The sequence below is a fragment of the Chionomys nivalis genome, chromosome 9, assembly GCF_950005125.1.
Source record: "Chionomys nivalis chromosome 9, mChiNiv1.1, whole genome shotgun sequence".
Classification (NCBI taxonomy): domain Eukaryota; kingdom Metazoa; phylum Chordata; class Mammalia; order Rodentia; family Cricetidae; genus Chionomys; species Chionomys nivalis.
The window spans coordinates 66,832,611-66,851,971 of NC_080094.1; positions in this window are offsets into that span (position 1 = coordinate 66,832,611).

Consider the following 19,361-nt stretch of genomic DNA (forward strand, 5'->3'; position numbering starts at 1 on the left):
CAGAGAAGAGTGTTTGCTGTGGGCAGTGATAAAAATGGTGAATCATAGAGTTATGATGAGAAGAGGGAACTTGTATGCCGCTCCCCTAAAGGGATGAGAACACTGAAGAAGAGGGAACACAGGGACTCTAAGAGCCAGTGGAGTGCTATGGAATGATGCCTCCTGGTATGAGAAGGCTGGCTTCCTCTTAACTCACAGTAACTATAATCATTACCTGCACAAGTTGGGGCCTGGTAGCATTCTGTCATGGAGAGAGAGGGGAAGTGGTTATGAGAAGACTAAGGACTTATGGGTCTTTAGCAATTGCTAGAAGATGGAAAGACATTTTGACCAGGAGTATAGATACCAGTAAGGTGTCTGTGATCTTATAAACATTCCCTTATGCATGTACCTGCAAGCAACCATAATGAAACTATTGGGTCACCAAAAGAATAAATGAACACAGAAGAGTGACTAGCAGGGAAAAAAAAAAGATAATTATGAGTAGGAGGAAAAGAGATGATAACAGGGTATGAACAAATAAACATGCTATAAATAAATAATATGCATGCCCAGAACTCAGAAAGCATACAGCCTGGTCAATTGACCAATGAAACCGCATAATTAATATAGGCTAATAAAATATTAAAAATAAAAATTGTGGTCACTGGAAAGTGATGAGGTCTTCAGAGTCAAACTGCCATGAATGGGGTAAGTGCTTCAGCAGCCAGCAGAACTGACTGTTACCAAAGGAAGCATATCTGAATCGGAAACCAGAGACTCACCAGACACTGAAACTGTTGGTAATTTCCTCCTCTAAGATAGCAGGGCTGTGACAAGTTTGTCCTTGTTAATTATGGTTTATGGCATCCTGTTATAGCAGGCTTAGCAGAATAAGGCCCTCACCTCTCTGAAATACAGTTGTCCTTCACAATTGCATAAGTGCCAAAATAATAGACTTTTTAAAATGTCGATTAAAACTATTCCTCTTTTAAGCCATGCTTCATGCACAGTTCTTATGTCATCTTTTGGTTCTGAAAAGGGAGGATGACCTCTTAATGTGTCAGGTACAGGAGGCTCTAATAATAGCTGATGTCACCCACTTCACTAGAATGTAAAGTACACTGGCGTCTTTGTAACATTCCTTAGGAACTGGGAAAGTTTGTAGATGGTTTTACATCCTAAGATTCTCTTCTGGAGCTGATTTCTTTTGTCTGCCATTATGATGTTTCTTTTTAAATCTGAGTGTTAACTCCACCCCCACCCAAGCTTTCTTCACTTACCTTTGTGTCTAGCAACGTGAGTGTAGGCGTCAGTCTGAAGTCTCCCTACCAAGTAGCCAGGTAACTCAGCTACCTGTAACTTTACCGCACAGATTAAAGAAACTTTCAGATAGTTGAGTTTCCTAACAAAGCAGTAGAGTTCATTGCTATCACCTTTCTATTAATCTCTTCTGTTTGTAACCTGAGGGATTGACAGTGACTATTTTCACATTTATTCTTTTTAGCAAGTCATTACTGATGAAATATTGTTCATTGGGGACATTTCTTAGTGTCAGTGTGATTTTAGAAACAAAGAAAACTGCCTACTCTGAGCATGAGGGATATATGTATGTATATATATATATATATATATATCCATAAATAAGTAGAAATAATCTGAATTTTGGTGTGAGGATTAATTAAGATTTGAACATAAAGCATATGATGAGCTGTCTGACATGACTAATGATGTCGTTTTACCAAAATTAATGACATCAAAAGAAAGTTTAAAGGAGGCACATGCCTTTATTTCTAGTACTTAGGAGGCAGAGTGGTCAGCAGATATCTCTGAGTTTGAGTCAGTCTGGTCTATATATTGAGTTCTAAGCCAATCAGAACTACTGGGGGTACCTTGTATCAACAACAACAGCAACAACAATCTTAAATGTGAGAAGGTATGTGAACAAGACTTTACTTTTTATCAGCAATAGTATAAAACTCAGTAATTAGTAGACAGGAAAAAAAGTAAAAACAAAAATGCTGAGATATCTCTAAGTATAAAGAAAACAAATCATGTAGAAACTGATAGGAGTTAGGAACATTACAGGAGCCTGAACAATGGGTTGAAACTGAGATTTCATAGTACACATTAGCACTACTCAGTAGGGAATCATGCCCATGGGAACCCTTTCACACATAGCAATTGTGATGAATAAGTTTTCTCAGTCTCTTATAGGTTAGGTTCATCAGAAGAGAAAACCCAAGTTGAGAAAATTCCTCCATCAAACTTGGCTTTAAGCAAACCTGTGGGAAATTTTCTCGACTGAGGGTCAATGTGGGAAACCCCAGCACACTGCTGTCATTGCTGTCCTAAACAGGTAGACCTGGTGTGTATGACAAAGCTGGTTGAGCACGTCACAGAGAGTAGGCGGGTAAGTAGCATTCCTCTGTGGTCTCTTCTTCACTTCCTGCCTCTAAGGTTCACACCTTGAGTTCTTGCCCTGACTCCCCTTCATGATGACTACAAGCTACAAGATGAAATAAACTATTTCCTCGCTCCGTTGTTTTGGCCATGGTCTTTGTGAAAGCAGTAGACATCAAACTAGGACAGTTTTGCTATATAAAAGTGCATTTGTAGGAGGATTTAATCTTTGTTTTGTAGAACAATTTGCTTTCTGTGGAACATATGCTTTACTCTAAAAATGAAAGCTATAACGAGGATAATGTGTATCCCCACAACTTTTGGTTTCATAAGAAACAATTTCTTGGTAGACAAGATTTGCCTTGATTCATCTGTGTCTTCTTTAGAACTGGTACATCTAAAAATGATTGACTCACTAAGTTTCTGGATCACTGTATGTTTGTAGTATGAAATCTCTGCTCCTCTATGAGAATTAAGAAGAAAAAGAAGATGAGAGATATATGCCTATATCCATCAATGATCATATCTGTTTCCTAGATCTTAAGATGTAGAAAGTAGAGAAGATTGTAAAGTAAAAATGTTTGAATCAATATTGAATTATTTAGATTATTGTAAAACTTAATTTGTATTTTTGACTTTTTATTATAATATAATTTCATCATCTCCTCTACCCTTTGATTTCCCCCAAATCTTCCATATACCCCTTTTTACTATTTTTACTTTATGACGTTCTTTAGCCTCTACCATCTTGACTGGGGAAAAGGTCCTAATATGTCAGTAAGACTGGTGATCTGAAAGATTTTCTTTTTATTAGTGCTCTCCAGTTCTCCTTCCTTTGTGGTCTTCTGTTACTAGGTTTCTTCTGTGCAATTTCCTTCTTCTCCTCCCCACCTTCACTGATGTCTTCAAGAACCAACTCTCATGATGGAGAAGGGTTACTTTCATTGGTTAATAAAGAGACTGCCTTAGCCTTTGATAGGACAGAAAATTAGGTAGGTGGAGTAAACAGAACAGAATGCTGGTAAGAAGGGAAGTGAGCCAGATGCCATGCCTCTCCTCTCCTGAGTCAGACACCATGCCTCTCCTCTCCAGGGCAGACGCAATGAAGCAAGCTGCCAGGTCAGACATGCTGAATCTTTCCCAGTAAGACTGGTGCTACACAGATTACTAAATATGGGTTAGGCAAGATGTGAGAATTAGCCATTAAGAGGCTAGAACTAATGGGCCAAGCAGTGTTTAATTGAATACAGTTTGTGTGTTATTATTTCAGGGGCTAAGCTAGCCAGGCGGCTGGGAGCCCAGCAGCAGGAACGCAGCCCACAACTCCCTACTACATTCTCAGGTACATGAAAGCAAAGCAAGGCCTGATTTAATAAATTTGCCAACCTACCAGTAAGTCACTTACACTTTCCTCCACCACCTAGTAGTGCTGCCCTAGGGAACAATTCTTTCTTGCATTTAGTTATTTTAATCTTATATTTAAGTTGCTTCCATCTTAGGTCAGTGTTTATAGTATTTTTTATCATGTATCTTCCTAAGTCTGAGCCTCCCTATTGCCAATATTTCCTTAGTTGTGAGGATGATTTTAGAGAAGTAATATTCATGTGTCCCATATTTATTATGTCTATTGGGTAGATATTCTTAACTTCATGCTCACATGGAAATGGCAAAGTACATTTTTCTTCTTTATGCTTATTGGATAAGTGATTGTGGATATTAATTTGAAGGAGAGATTGTTAACTTCAATAATGTTGTTTAAAATGACATAGATGTTTTATGAGAACAAAACTGACATAGATTTAAAAAGATTAAGTCCAAAATGAGAAGAGGCCATTTTATTTCAAGAAAGGAGTCTCCAAATTCCAATAATGAGAAATTACTGTAAAATTACTCATCAACCACACCTCAGTGGACACAAAATCCCAGTGGTTAGATGCAAGAGTAAAGAAAACAAAGGACAAAGACTTACTTTCAGAAAGTATAGTTTATTCTTAACCTTTCAAGTAGAATAACCTCATGAAATGCCGATGCTAAAATTGGAATGACATCTGTGGGTCTTCTGGTGGAGTTCAATATTTTCTTGTATGTGAGAAAATGTGGGAGCTAGAGAGACAGTTCAGTGGATAAAGTGCTTGCTGAACAACCATGCAGTCATGAATCTTGAACTCCAGCATCCATGCAAAATGCCAAGTGTATAAATGTGTCTGTAACAGTAATGCTGGAAGAAGGAAGGGTCAGAGACGAGTAGATCCCAGGGACATTCTAGCCAGTGTTTGTAGATAAAACAGTGAGCTCCCAGTTCAGTCAGAGACCTTTTCTCAAAAAACTAGAATAAAAACTGTAGAGAAAGACATCCAGCATCAACCTCCCACCTTTGTCCACACTGGCAAGAGCATACACATCGTCATACACATGTGTATATACATCTACATGTGAACCTAACCATGAACACGCACAGCAAAAATGCAAGTGACAAAATGCAGCTTAGACCAGAAGCATATTCGTGAGTATGGTAAATTGTAAAATAAGGCCAAGTTCCATCATTTCTGTTACACAAGCTTCTTTGCAACCTGAGTGCCACACTATCCCAATATGTGTGAGGATTATATCGATAATTGAAATGCCACAGAATGCATTGCAATTAAGTAACTTTCATCTATCTTGCCTTGATTTTCAGTGAAGCAATGATAACACCAATTTTATCTTCTTTCCAGGAGATAGCCAGATAATTAAAGGAGATTCAAATATTTGAGTAAAGCAGAATAAAAATACTGATTTATGCTGTCTCTATATCTTACAATCTCAGTTTACATTCGCAAAATATTATCTACTTTTGTTAAATATCTTGGCTATAAATTCCTCAGGAATATCTGAATCAGTTATTGCCAAAAATTGGTAAAAAACTCAGTACCTGGATACAAAAGGGAAAGGGGGCATTAAAATGGAAGAAGCGTGTGGGGGGGGGGGGACAAGAATATTAGAAAAAGAAAGGTAAAATGAAGTCTGAAGTATTTCTGAAACGTAAGACATTATTAAAATGATCAGCAATATCAGTCTCTGGTGATGATAAAGCTTGGGATTTGTTGGGTCTTGACTTCTTAGGAGCACTCGTGTCTATTTTAACAAGACCCAACTTCTACAGAATTCAGCTAAATAAACATGTTTTTACAGGAACACATTCGTGGATAAATAGCTTACTTTTATTCCAATGTAATTTAAAATAAAACCTGCCAATATTATATGGGAACAATATCTCCAAAGACTCTCACTCATCTACCTAAGACTCTCTAGCTGTTACACTTATTAGATTGATGGGTCTGTCCTGTAGAGCTTGATAGAGCTGCATATTCTCAGTCTATTTTATTTACTGGACCTACTGAGCCTCAGGGTACGAGCACACATTGAAGTGCTAACTTGTGCCCTGGCTATTCTTAGTTGTACTGATATCTGACAACAATATGCCTTATACACCATGTTTCTTAAGCACAAAACAAAAGATTCTTTACCCTTTTCCCCAGAATTTGACTTATGCATCATATGACTTTGGTATAATCTGGAGTCATTAAGTATCAACATGACAAAATATGGAAGCATCTGGGAGAAAGGTTTCTGGCCACGTTTGTGGAGAATTATCTTAGTGCTTTTCATTAACATGGGAATACTCACATCGTTTGTAGGCAGAACCATTTCATGAGTGAGGGACCTTGGATTGCATGAAATAGAATGAGCAAGCATGTCTTCAATGTGTTACCTGATTATGGAAGTGATGAGACCAGCTGCTTCAGAACCCTGATTCCTTTACTTCCCTGCTATGATGGAATGTACCCGTGAACTATAATTTAGAATAACATTTTCTATCTGAAGTTGCTTTTGCTGGAATTTTGTCACACTTATGACTATCTGAGACATTGGGGTTCAACATTTTATTTTCAAAGTGAAGAATGCAAAAATGGATGAGGAACAATGTCATGTGTGCTCCAACACTGATCCAAGCTAGATACAGAATTTAAATGGAACCCAGCAACAGACTCCATAATGTTCACATACAAACATATCTGAAGCTTTATTTCCTTGCCTTCATATTAACTAGTTTCATGAATCTTTGGTCCTTAGTTTGGTAACTATCTTTTCCTGACTCCAGTAATGGAAACCCTAGGCTTGGTGGCCTAACATTCTAATCTCATTTCCTTACAAGGAGTAGGTGGTAATGTGTGTATTAGATATTTTAATAATTTTATTTAAATATTCATTTTGGTTAAAAAATGATGTTTTCTTCCTGTTACTTAGGACGGGTTTTCTTATTTTTATTCTGATACTGAATTGCTGGCCAATCACATGCTCTGACAGATTTTCACTCCATTGAAGAGAAATGAAAGCGTTACTATCATCTCAAATCTTCCAGTGAAAAATTTGAGCCAATCATGCCAGCTCATGTCTGGGTTTCTTTAAAGTTCTGCTGGACTTAGAACTGCCTTTCCAAAAGTCAGACAGTACCTGTTCTTCCATAACCTACCTCTGTGATTGTCTCATCCGCCCTTCCAATAAGTAACTACCAAACTAAAATGAGCTCTGGCCCAATTTGAAGACAATACCTTGCCCCTTTCACTTACAAGCCCAGCTTCTTATTTTGGTCATCTCTATCTAAATGACATGAAATGTAACCACATTCTGAGCTGAGAATTTTATTCTTGGGCAGTCAGTGGACTAAAGAGAAATATGTCTTAACAGTAATGAAAAGCCAGGAAGTAATCTCTCTAATTTGGTTTGAGTGCAATAATCTAAACTCATTATATACCATTCTTTCTTCCACATTGTGCTTGGGGTTTCAAGTGAGCCAGACACGGGCTTAACACTTGGCTTCAATATAGACTTCTAAATACTACTTTAGACTTCCAAGTAGCACTTTCATTTTGAAATGAGAGCAACATTAGTGATTTTGTATTCAGTTGGTTTCAAGATTTATGTTCTGGCACGATGCACTTTGCACATTTCTGAGTACATGGTAAATTCTTGACAAATGGTGGTTTGACGAGGTGTTCTCCATGGATCTTCTCCAGGACCCTGGCATCGTACACATTTATGACAGGATGTGAGGAAACAGTGTGGACACTTTTCAGATTTCCTTAAGATGAAGTGCAGCTGAACCATCTCTAGTGTCCAATTCCTGTTGCCTAAAAATAGCTCATCCTCTGTTGTGTGTCAGCAACCATCATTATCCTATTAGCTGTTCCTCTGAAAGCCACCGACAGCTCAGCAGAACCTCTGTGTTTGTATCCTGCTCTTTGGCCAGGAGGCTAAATTTCCTTTTACTTTCTTGTCTATCACAGCCCTCTTGCCCTGACATCACCTACCTATGAATATGTACATATGCAAATATGCATTAGCCATATACATATATCACTATTTTTCTCAATGGAAAGAAGAAACTCCCATGGTCATGCTTAAGAAATTTACCAATGAATTCATTCATCTGAAGGAGTTACTAATTATAAAACAGTGAAAAATAATGTGTGTTGGTTATGAATACTGTGATTTCTCCTTGCGAAGGGGCAGGTGGAAGTCCAGGAAAGTTATGATTCAGTAATTTATGAGCAACAGCACAAGCAATATTTGGCTCTGATATGCTTGCTAACAGGAGCAAGAATTTCTTTGTTTCCCTGTCACGATTACAGATTGTGTAAGCACAGAGACCAAAATAATGGCGAAAATGCAGAGCAATCACTTTACGTGATTCAATATCATGGATGAAGATGTTTCAGGCCTTTTCACTCAGATAAATTTTAGGTAACTCTTGTTACCACCCTACGCTATAGAAGAGAAAACAGAGATGGGAGGTGGGAGGAGGAGCACCATGAACAACTGCCTCCTATGGTAGGTGGCAGGTCTGCAAAGCCACACTGAATAGATGACTCTAGGGACATAGATAGTGCTCCATAGCACTGAAGACTCAGCAGCAAGCTTTTAATGTTAGGAGACAGAGTGCATTTTTTTTTGTTGATTTCCCTATTTTCTGTCTCTATCACAAACAGTTCGCTGGATACAAAATAAAACCAGGGCTGACACATAGATGAAGATGGCTGTCTTTTAATTAAAGTTTATTTACAGAAATAAGTGCAGAGCCCACCCCTCTTCAGGAAAAGGACTGAGTGCTCTGTGTCATTCTTCAAAAAGCACAGCAATTTCTTCTTCTAAATTAAGTCGAAGGAATTTAAATAAACTCATTGTTCCGTTCCCATACCAACTTTCTACTTTGGCCCAGTTCAGTAGTAGGAACCCTGGAGGAAATTATTATGCTAACTATTCCAATTAGAGCCAACAGACGATTAGCCCATGGCTAGTAGCCTTTCAGCCTAGGCAAAATTGGGTCAGACTGAATATATTTGCTTCATCTCTCTATGACCTAATCTTTAAATGAACTACTAACTCCTTTACATTGCCTGTCAACAAAGTAGAGAAAAATAAATACACACCCCTTTCAGTTACAATCTTTCTCAGGACATCCCAAACAGAGAGTGACATTTCAGACAAACTTATCTCGCTCTAAGGGACTGTACCAGACAGAACCACTGAATAATTAACTAATGACACTTCAATTCAGTGTGTTGATTTGTTACTTAGTATTTATAACTAAGAGGTAAGTAACTGGAGCAGAGACTATCTGGGTTCATACTTGAACTACAACAATTTCTGTTAATTAACAAAAAAAAAAAAAAAGGAACAACTAAAGGGCAAGCCCACTGATTTGGCCTAAGATATCAGTCTGTGGTCAGCTCAGACACTGACCTGGTAAACACTCAGAATTCTTCAGAACCCCATAAGTGGGCTCTGTTTGCAGGAAACGCCATTAATCTTATCATTTCTACATTCCCCAGTGTCTGTCTAGAAAGAACATTTAGTTTTCTATGGTCTCAAACAAGCCTCCAACAGATCCAAATCCCAGGCTAGGTTCCAGGCTGTTCCTGCTAACTAGCCCTATTCCCTCCACCTCACGACCCCCAGTTGGCCTGGGTGGTGTTCTGCCTTTTTGCTGTTGTCTCTCACTTGGTATTCTCTCCCTGCCCTTGATCCTTTTTCTGCTATTCTCTTTGACAATCTTCTGGCTCCTGAAAGATAGACCTGGCAATTGCCAGTCTGCTCTATCCATGACTGCTCTGGACTCTTCCAGATGCCTCTTGATATTCTCCCATATGAGCAATAAAAACCTTCTCCCTGTTCATGTGTGGTCATATAGGTTGTTTTTTTTTTTTTTTTTTTTTCTTTCTCCAGCCTGACTTAAAATTTCTAGTTAAGATCTTGGGAAGATTATCACAGTTTTCTGTCTTGGGTTTTATGTCTAAGAACCACAGTCATAGAACCTAGAAGCTCTCATCCATATACAGTAAGTCAATGTGTACATGCTGGGTGCTTAGAAAAGGATCTCATACACAACAAACATATAATAAATGTTACCCAGTGCTGTGACAAGTGTTAGTAACAAACTGCTAAATGTCTCATACCTGAGACAAAGGTCTTTTAAAATGCTATTCTAAAATTAAAACAGTTCCAGCTCTTAAGAGTCTTAAAATATAGTGCCACTGAAACTTGGGAATATTTTAAGGTTCTCTAGAAAGATGTGTCAATTACATGAAGACTTTCCAACCAAGAGCTGAGAAAATTCAAGAGGTAAAGCCTTGCAAGCGTGAGCTCAGTGTCTAGCACTTAGGGAAAAACACCCATTGGTGATGTTGATCTGCCATCCGGATACTGAGGAGGCAGAGACAGGGGGATTTAGGATGTTTGGTTGCCAGCTTGTCTTGCCTAATCAGTGAACTCCAGGCCAATCAAAAATGCTGTCTCAGAAAGAGTGGTGGTGTTCCTAAGCTTGAGAACCAAGATTGCACTCTACCCTCAGCACACACATGCACATACAATAAACATACATGCTCCAATGTGCAAATAAATACCCAGGAAGTATAGTTATATTAATTCAGTTTACCTCCCTCTTTAAATAAGAGGTACTGTCTTGCTCCAAAGCTTCGAGTGTGTAATTCCAAGAGAGCATAGAGTGTGAGAAAACACATCATGGTGGAAAAAGAATTAGAATATGATGATTCTGAACTAAAGCATAAAAATAAAATCTCAGTTTGAAAATATAGGGGAACTTATGTTTATGTGTTCCTTAGTTCACCAAGAGAGCCATCATCTTGTGGTATAAGTAAGGCTTGTTTTTTGTGATGGTTAATATTCATGATGTTCATATTATTATATAAAAATCACAAGTTCACTATGATGACTTCCTCACTTCTAAACTGAGAACAGAAATAATGATGTTTCCTCACTGTATTTTTATGAGATAATACAGATAATCTATGTAGTGTAAGTTAGTTATAGAATAAATTCAAAAGAGTGTCTATCATTATCCTATCTTCCCCCCAAGAGATTCAAAATGATCTGCACTTTAGTAGTATTATCACAAAGGAGTATAACTGCTATAAGTAAAATTAGTTAAATTTAAGGAAATATGTATTATTAATTTATAAACAATAATTTAATCTATTCAGAAGTTGTAAGCAGTACTTCAGTGACTGAATACAAGATCAAACTGGACCAATTAGCAGATGCCTAATTATATCCTCACTTCTTCATAGAGAAGACATTTAATCCCTCCTGCCTAAATTTGTGACACATGTAACTTACTATTGTTAAGGATGTTCACTGTGCTGCTCTTATGTTATTAAACACAACTTAGCTCCTAAAGAGGGCCTCTTAGTCTGTTCTCTAATCTGGAGACTTTCAAAAGTGTTGCTTAGGCCTCCTACAACAATGAAACCAGCCACTTAGATTGACCCCACATTTGTAAAAGATCTCAGGTCTTGTTAGGGAATATTGATGCACTTACAGAGGATCCATTCAGTAGCAACGTTTATTTGAGCAACTCTTTTCTGGATGGAACTTTCTTAGAGCTAGCTTCAAAATGAGACTACCTACTCCATCTCTTTTTCTCAAGCCTGCATGATGGGGTGAAATATCACCTTCCTTATCTGGACCTTCTTTTTGATCCCTCAAAGATGTCACTTCCAATCCCATTAACGCAATCTTCTCTCATTTACCCCCTGGTTATTCAAGAGCCCACACTGTAAAGGCACCAATAACTGTTTGTGAACAGCCCGACCTGTTAGAGTCTACCTCACTTTCCCTAGCACCTGTCTAATTTTTCATTCTTTTTCTGTTTATTGTTTAATAAAATATATTAAATATGATGCATAATAGATTTTTTGAGTCTGACTTCTGTCCTTATCCTAAGACACTACAGCATCTCTAAGTCACAGTTCAGTGCACTTGTCAACAGTGCCATTTTCCCTGTCTCCCATGAGCACACACAGCTCTGTGCAGCAGAGGTGCACAGTCTTCCAGATCTACCTTTGGAATAGCAGCCTTTCAAAATGATCAGGACAACTTCTTTTTTCCTTTCTTTTTTCGTGTGTGTGTGTGTGTGTGTTTGTGTTAGTGTCTTTACCTGCATCCATGTGTAAATTAGAAGTCAATATTAGGTGATTTCTTATTTTTTCAATTTACCAAGGCAAATTATAAAGAAAATGTTTAATTTGGGCTTCATGGTTCCAGTGTTCTAAAGTCAGTGATCAACACAGCAGACATGGTGCTGAAGAGGAGCTGAGAGCTCACATCTCATTCACAAGCAGGAGGCATAGAGAGAAACTGGGAATGGTGTTGGCATTTGAAACATCAAAGGCTGCCCCTTGGGGCACATCTGCTCCAACAAGTTCATATCTTCTTATCCTTCCCAAATAGTTCCACCAACTGGGAATCAAGCATTCAAACGTAAGAGTTTATGAAGGCCATTCTTGTTCAAACCACCACAGTTTTCTTTTTCAATCACTCTTCCTTCTTTATCTGTGACATGTAGACTTTCATTGATTCTGTAGTTCATTAATTCATCTAGATTGGCTGGCCAGCTAGTTCCCATGATGCACCTGTCTCCACTAAACACATCACAGTACTTCAAATGCATGTCACTGTGGCCAGCTTTAATCTGGGGATTTTACCCACTGGGCATCTTCAGTCTAAGCATCTCCTTTTTTAATGGTGCCTTTTAAAAAGGAAAAGTTATAGAGAAAAACACTTTATTGTAGAATTCAAAAGCATTTTAGAAATTTATGTTTTACAAACTTGGGTTTTCACAATATGAGGAAAGTAAAGACAAAGACAGTAAGTATCTTCCAGAGACCAGTCCAGAAATAGGAGTAAACACTATGCCCTCAAAGAAATGAGGAGCCTCTGTAGCAAACACAACCACTTTCTAGAGCGATCCAGTGCCCACAACTGAGGCAAACAGGAAAGGACTTGGAGATGGCATTGGGAAACTTAAAGAATGCCTTTCTCTAAGCAGCTTTGTGTAAAATACAGCCTGCTTGTAGGATTACGAATCAGCAGTAATCAAGTCAAGCAAGTTATTAGTAACTAATTTCAGAAACCAAAAGCTATTGACTGAACATTTTGATGTAGTATCAAATATAGTGTCAATTTTCCTGATAATACTGCATGTAAATACAAACACACATGCCGCACAAATACAGACATTATAATCTTTGTTAAATGATAATTTCTTTCTGATACTAAAACACTGGCACACTCTTCTTAAGACATCTATTTTTTCATATTAAAATTGATGAATACAATCTTTCTTTCACCTTGAATTTGGAAAAGAATATTTCTTTTTGACTTGAAGGGTTTGTTTGTTTGTTTACCTCAACAATAACCATTCACCGTATAAAAAAGAATTACTTCTATGATGTTAAATTGAATATATTCATTTTTTGACCAATGATCTACAACCACTAATGATCACATCATTTGCAGTTATTGAGAAACATTTTGAACATTTACAAATAAACATAGATTCATTTATTCATGCAGTGTGCACAAATATCACATTTGTTAAATATATTATGCCTATTATAATATACAAAGTGATGTTATATCTTTAAGAAAGACAGATTCATAGACATTCATAAAAATCCTAAGATTCTCTATCTTTTTTATAAAAAATATCTTTTAAATATTTCACTTTATAGATCACTGGTCTGCCTCACGAAAGAAGAAGAGAAAGACTTCTGAATTTCATCAAATGCTTTTCTACTTCATTTCCTCTGTATTTACATAAGGATTCATTGAAGATATTTTTCTGCTAGTCTAGCTCTTGACGTTTCTAGATTACCCATATATTCTGTATATGTTGACACCTCCTACATCAAAGATCCTAAAGAAGTGAACAATGGTGAAAATTGAACTCATACATAGATTCTCTGTAGCTTAAACATTTACTGTTTCTTAAATATCTAAGCTCAAAAAACGTAGGAAATAAAAATCCACTGTAGTCTACAAGATCACTCTCCTGCCTTTTAAATTTCAATCTTGTCTGTCTTCACTTCTTGCCACTGAGCAAGATTAAAAGTATCCACAAAACCTCTAACACTCTTTCAATACAGGGACAAGTCCATTTGCCCCAACTTGAAACTAGGTTAGTCCTGTGATCTGTTTTGAACAGTTACATTCAATGGGAATTGAAGCAGTATGAATGTATATGATATATACAGCTTCTATTTTCACACAGTTTCCATTGATTCCAAATACCATTCTGTAGGAAGTCCAGGCCATATGGAGAGACCATGTGGAAGATAACAAATACACTCTAGTCAATATCCCAGCTGAACTACTAGCTGACAGCCAGTCCCATCTGTTGAATAGTTAGTTATGTTGGACATTCCAGAGTCTAAAGCCTCTAGATTAGCATGTACTTCTCTGATACCTCTTGAAACAAAAAACAACCTACAAGTCCAACAAGATTTATCATTATAATAAATGGCTGCCATTGTTATAAGTCACTAAGCAGAAGCCATCCCAAGTAAACTTTGTTTTTATGTGGCACATGAATTTTTCTACCTTTCCAACAAAATTTTTTGATTTTGTTATGTAGGTTTCGTTAACACACCTCTTATCTCACTTTACATGTGCATTCTCCAATTCTTTGCTTGTGATATTTTCCCCAAAATTCTGTGCATCTGTATAAATTATAATCACCATGAAAGGCAGAGGTGGTTATTCATGATAGCTTATGACAAAGTTAAGTAAGTAAGGATGGTTTTCTTCATTTCACCTACATTCCTTGTTGCTTTTCTCTGTTTATTTTGAAAACAGGGTCTTGTGAACTCGGGCTTACTGCATAATGTGCTACGGAACTGTAGGAGGAGGCTGCTTGTTCTTCCCACCTGCCTGGATAGCTTAGACAAGAAATTATCATACAGAAACTTTATTAATTAAAACACTGCTTAGCTCATTAGCTCTAACTTCTTATTGGCTAACTATTACATCTTAATTTAACCCATTTCTATTAATCTGTGCATCACCAGGAGGTCATGGCCTAACAGTAAAGTTTCAGCACGTCTATCTCCAATGGTGGCTCCATGGTGTCCCACTGACTCTGCCTTCTTCCTCCCATGTTTTAGGGCAAGCCAGTTCTTTATTTATTAACCAATAAAAGCAACACATAGACACAAGGACCTCCCAAACCATTGAATAGAAAATGACATTGAATTCTTGAGCCTCCCAACTGGGCTATCCAAGGGCTAGCATGTCAGGGATTATGCCATCATGCCCTGCTCCCTGACAGACTTTTTTAAAATATTTTTTCATTTATTTTATATCCCAATAGCAGTTTCCCATCCCTCACCTCCTCTCATTCCCTTCCCCTCCCCTGCATTCGCTTTACTTGCCATCCACTCTTCCTCTGTCTCCACTCAGAAAGGGCAGTCCTCCCATGGGCATCAACAAAGCGTGGCACATCCAGTTGAGGCTCAACCAAGCTACCCCTGCATCAAAGCTGGGTGAGGCAACCCAGCATTGGGAATAGGTTCCCAAAAGTCAACTCAAGTGCCAGGGACAGATCCTGATCACACTTTGAGGAACCCCACAAACAGACTAAGCTACACAACTGTCACACACATGCAAAGGGCCTAGGTTGATCCTATGTAGGCTCCCTAGCTGTTGGTCTATAGTCTGTGAGCTCCCATGAGCTCAGGTCAGCTGTCTCTCTTTGAGATTCCTCATCATGACCTTGACACCCCTGGCTTATACAATCCCTCTTCCCTTTCTTCAACAGAACTCCCAGAGCGGGGAACAGTGCTTGGCTATGGGTCTCTGCATCTGCTTCCATCAGTTACTGAATGAAGGTTCTCTGATGACAATTAGGGCAGAATGCATGTAGTAATAGTTACTTTTGGGACTATAGGAAGATAGGAAAACATTGACTATAAAGTGATTAACATATTGTTTGTTCCATGGCAAGTATTCATAGAGGATTATCTATTACTGAAACCCACTTTGAACATTTAATTGGTATTTATATTTATTCAGTCTAGTTTTAGTCAGCTGAGTGTTTACCTGTGTGCAGAAATATGCTCCCAAAGATGTAAATGAGTTCCTCTTTATTCCTTCAAATCTCAGCTCCATTGATAAATCAATGAAGAGAATTTTATTAAAGACTTAAGATATTCTTTAAAAGGGAGAAGCTGTAGTGAGGCTGAGCTTCATAAGTAGCAAAAAGGGAATTGGTGAAACCAAATTCAGTTGCTCTGTATTATTGGTGCTTTGTACATTCCTTGTGTTTCTTTTAAGAACTGAGATATCCATTAACCAGGTCACTTATGTGACATATGCTCCATGTTATAGAATCACTGGATATGTGTGACCAGACACCATGAAGCAAAATAACAGGGATAACTTTAACCATGTTAATGGCAAACACTTTAAGGATTTGAGTGCTTCTAGTCTGTTTAATGGTAACTGGTGTTTATTATGAGAAGCTTCAAAATCTAAATTTTGATCTCATGTTAACTGATTTTTCCTTATAATAACTAACATATGAGAGTAACTTCAAAATATAAAAAGATTTATTTTAGTAGGTTGTCATTTGCAGGGAAGTGGCTATGGAACTGGCAAGGAAGACAATATTCTGTTCATGGGTGGGATGCAAAGAGAAGGATAAAGACACTAGGTTATAACAATCTTGATGTAGGATGCCTCTCTGTACGCTGTGAATATGTTTTATTACCATTGGTTAATAAAGAATCTGCTATGGCTTATTGCAGGGCAGCATAGAGCTAGGTGGGAAATCAAGCAGAGATACAGGGAGAAAGAAGAGGGAGTTGGGGAAAAGGGAGTAACTTCAGGAGTAAGATGCCAGAGCATTTCCAACCAGTAAGTCAATGGGATGTGTGGTGATAAACAGATTATTAGAATGGTAAGAGCTAGTCAATAAGAAGCTAGAGCCATTGACCAAGCAATTCTAATTAATATTAAGCCTCTGAATGATTATTTCATAAGCAGCTGTGTGGACTAGTGGGTGGGAGTGAAACCAGTCAAGCAGAACTGGATGGGACAGAGAAAAGACTTTCAACTACAGAATCTCCTTGAAGTGTCACTCTTCCAAAGACATAAGGACTTCCCAACAGGCTCTGTGTCATAAAGTTCCTACTATCACCAAGTCGTGCTAAACTGCCAAACCTTTTAACATAGCCTCCTGAGGACACTCAAGATCCAAATTTCAACACATAGTTACTTCAACGTTGCATTCCTCAGTATGAAAGTCTAGGTATCTATTGCCTTGGGAAAAGAAGCACAGCAACGACCTTTAGGATGCAGGCTTCCAGGGTACCAGAGCAGCAGCTCAATGATAAGTGGAGCTCTCGCTTGTAATTCATGATCTATTCCTGCAAATACTTAAACCATTATAAAGAGGGAAGAGCAAAACAAGTACTTTGAAGCTTATTTCCCATTGTTGGATATGGGGAAAATATGTTGTAAAACCATTAATATCATTCTAAAAATATGATTTAAACAATAAAACCACCCTCTACAGAGGATTAGTAAACTATGATATGAGGGTTAAAGTACTTAGACTATTACTCTATAGTTTTAAAGTAGTTAATAATTGTGAAATGAAAGAATAATATTCCATGCATTTTCATTTGCAGCTATTTAATTTCCCCAACCCCTCAAAATTTTTATAAATAACTTTTTACATTTAATTAGGTCATGTTGTGCAAATTATTACAAATCGCTTCTATAATATAAAAGACATTCAGAACAAATGCCTTGTAAAGATGCATGAACAGCATTGTGGGAAAAGGTAAGCCACACATCTGAATGACTTAAGAGAATAAAAATGTGTTTCTCATATACAATTCAATTTGGATCAGCCAACTCTCCATGGAAGCTCTTTTCTATGCACTGACTCAAGGATCCAGTCTACCTAAACACACATCCCGCAGTTATCACCAACAAGAAAGAAAGCTAAAGGGATTTACTATTAAATGTTCTGGCTAGAATATATACATTTAACTTTCTACTCTGACTTTATTGGTAAAATTAGTCACATGACCTTCGTATCCAAAAGAAAATGGTAAGCAGAGATAATTTATATTGAAATTGCTTCGAGGTATTTTAAAGACAATGTGTATTGATTAATATAAATATGTTTCAAATTAATTATAAATTTTTCCTTTCCTATAATTCTTTACTGATTAGATTAATAGAAAGGTAAGGTGTACTATACTTACAAAGTAAAAAAAAAAAAAGTAAAACTCAGTTTTGTGGGGAAAGAATATGCCCTGAAAAACTATTCTGTAATCCCTTGAATCTCTCGTGAGATGGAAGCATAGCAACACCGTTCATCTTGTCACCTTCTAGAAATGGCATCATTTGCTCAAACATCGTGACATTATGTCCTTGTACCACAAATACTGCCCCAACATCTTATAATCACCTTGTTTTTTATTTCCCCATCCTGGCATAAATCACATTCTACGGTTGAGAAATTGCATGGCAATGTGGGCTCAGCTGTGTGACAGAGAAGTAAGAGCTTCCATTCATCTTTATCAGTTCCTTTTATGAACTTTGCTATCGCTCTCAGCAGCAGCTTCACGGAAACCAAGCCATGGTGTTAGTCAGTTTAACCTTTTCGGCACCATTTATTCTACAAATCTTAGCAAAATTTTCTCTCCATTCTGAATCATATTGTAGAATTTCATTGCTTATCACCTAATTCGGGCTTACCAACCCATTTATTTGATTCTTCTGGTACACACTTACCATACCAGTTTTACACAAATACCAGCAGTGATGCATCCTTCATAACATATTGTAAATGTCTAAGGGTTCTGTGACTTCTGCCAAATCTAATATAAACACTAAGTTTCATAAATATCAATTTTCTCCATCCACTCCACCCAAACTAATGCTACATTCTTTCTAAAATTTATTTCAAACAAAGAATTTTTCTTTAAAAATATTTTATTATTTGAGAATTTCAAATAATTTCTATTATATTAAATCTCCCATCACAACTTCTTCTATGTCTAACTTCTCTGCCTTCTCCTCCCTACCCACCCAATATCAAATATTCTTCCTTTTATTTTCATAACATCAAGTCCTGTTTGTGTTGCTCAAGTACTCTTTGGAGTGGGACACACCCTGGTTTGTACTCAGTCTATCAAGGGTTAAACCATTAAAGCTCTTCCAGAACTATCAAATGCAAATAGCTCCTGAGCTAATGGTGGGGTTTTATGTACGACTGTCCCCCACATGCTGGTATTTTGTCAAGCTTGAGTTTGTACAGGTATTTATGTGTGCTGCCACAAGCACTGAGTTTATATGGGCAATTACCCCACTGTGCTCAGAAAATATTGTTTCCTTGCAGTTATTCACCGGTACTAACTCTTACACTTTCTAGGCCCTCTTCCATGAAGATTACTGAAGCTTGCTGGTTAGGAGTTTAATACGTGTTTCCCATCTAGAGCAGAACACTCCACAGTCCCTTTTCTCTGCATGCTGACTAGTGAAGGTTCTCTGCATTGTCTGTCATCTGCTGCAAGAAGAAACTTCTGTGATCATGGTTGAGAGATGCACTGACCTATGGGCATAGC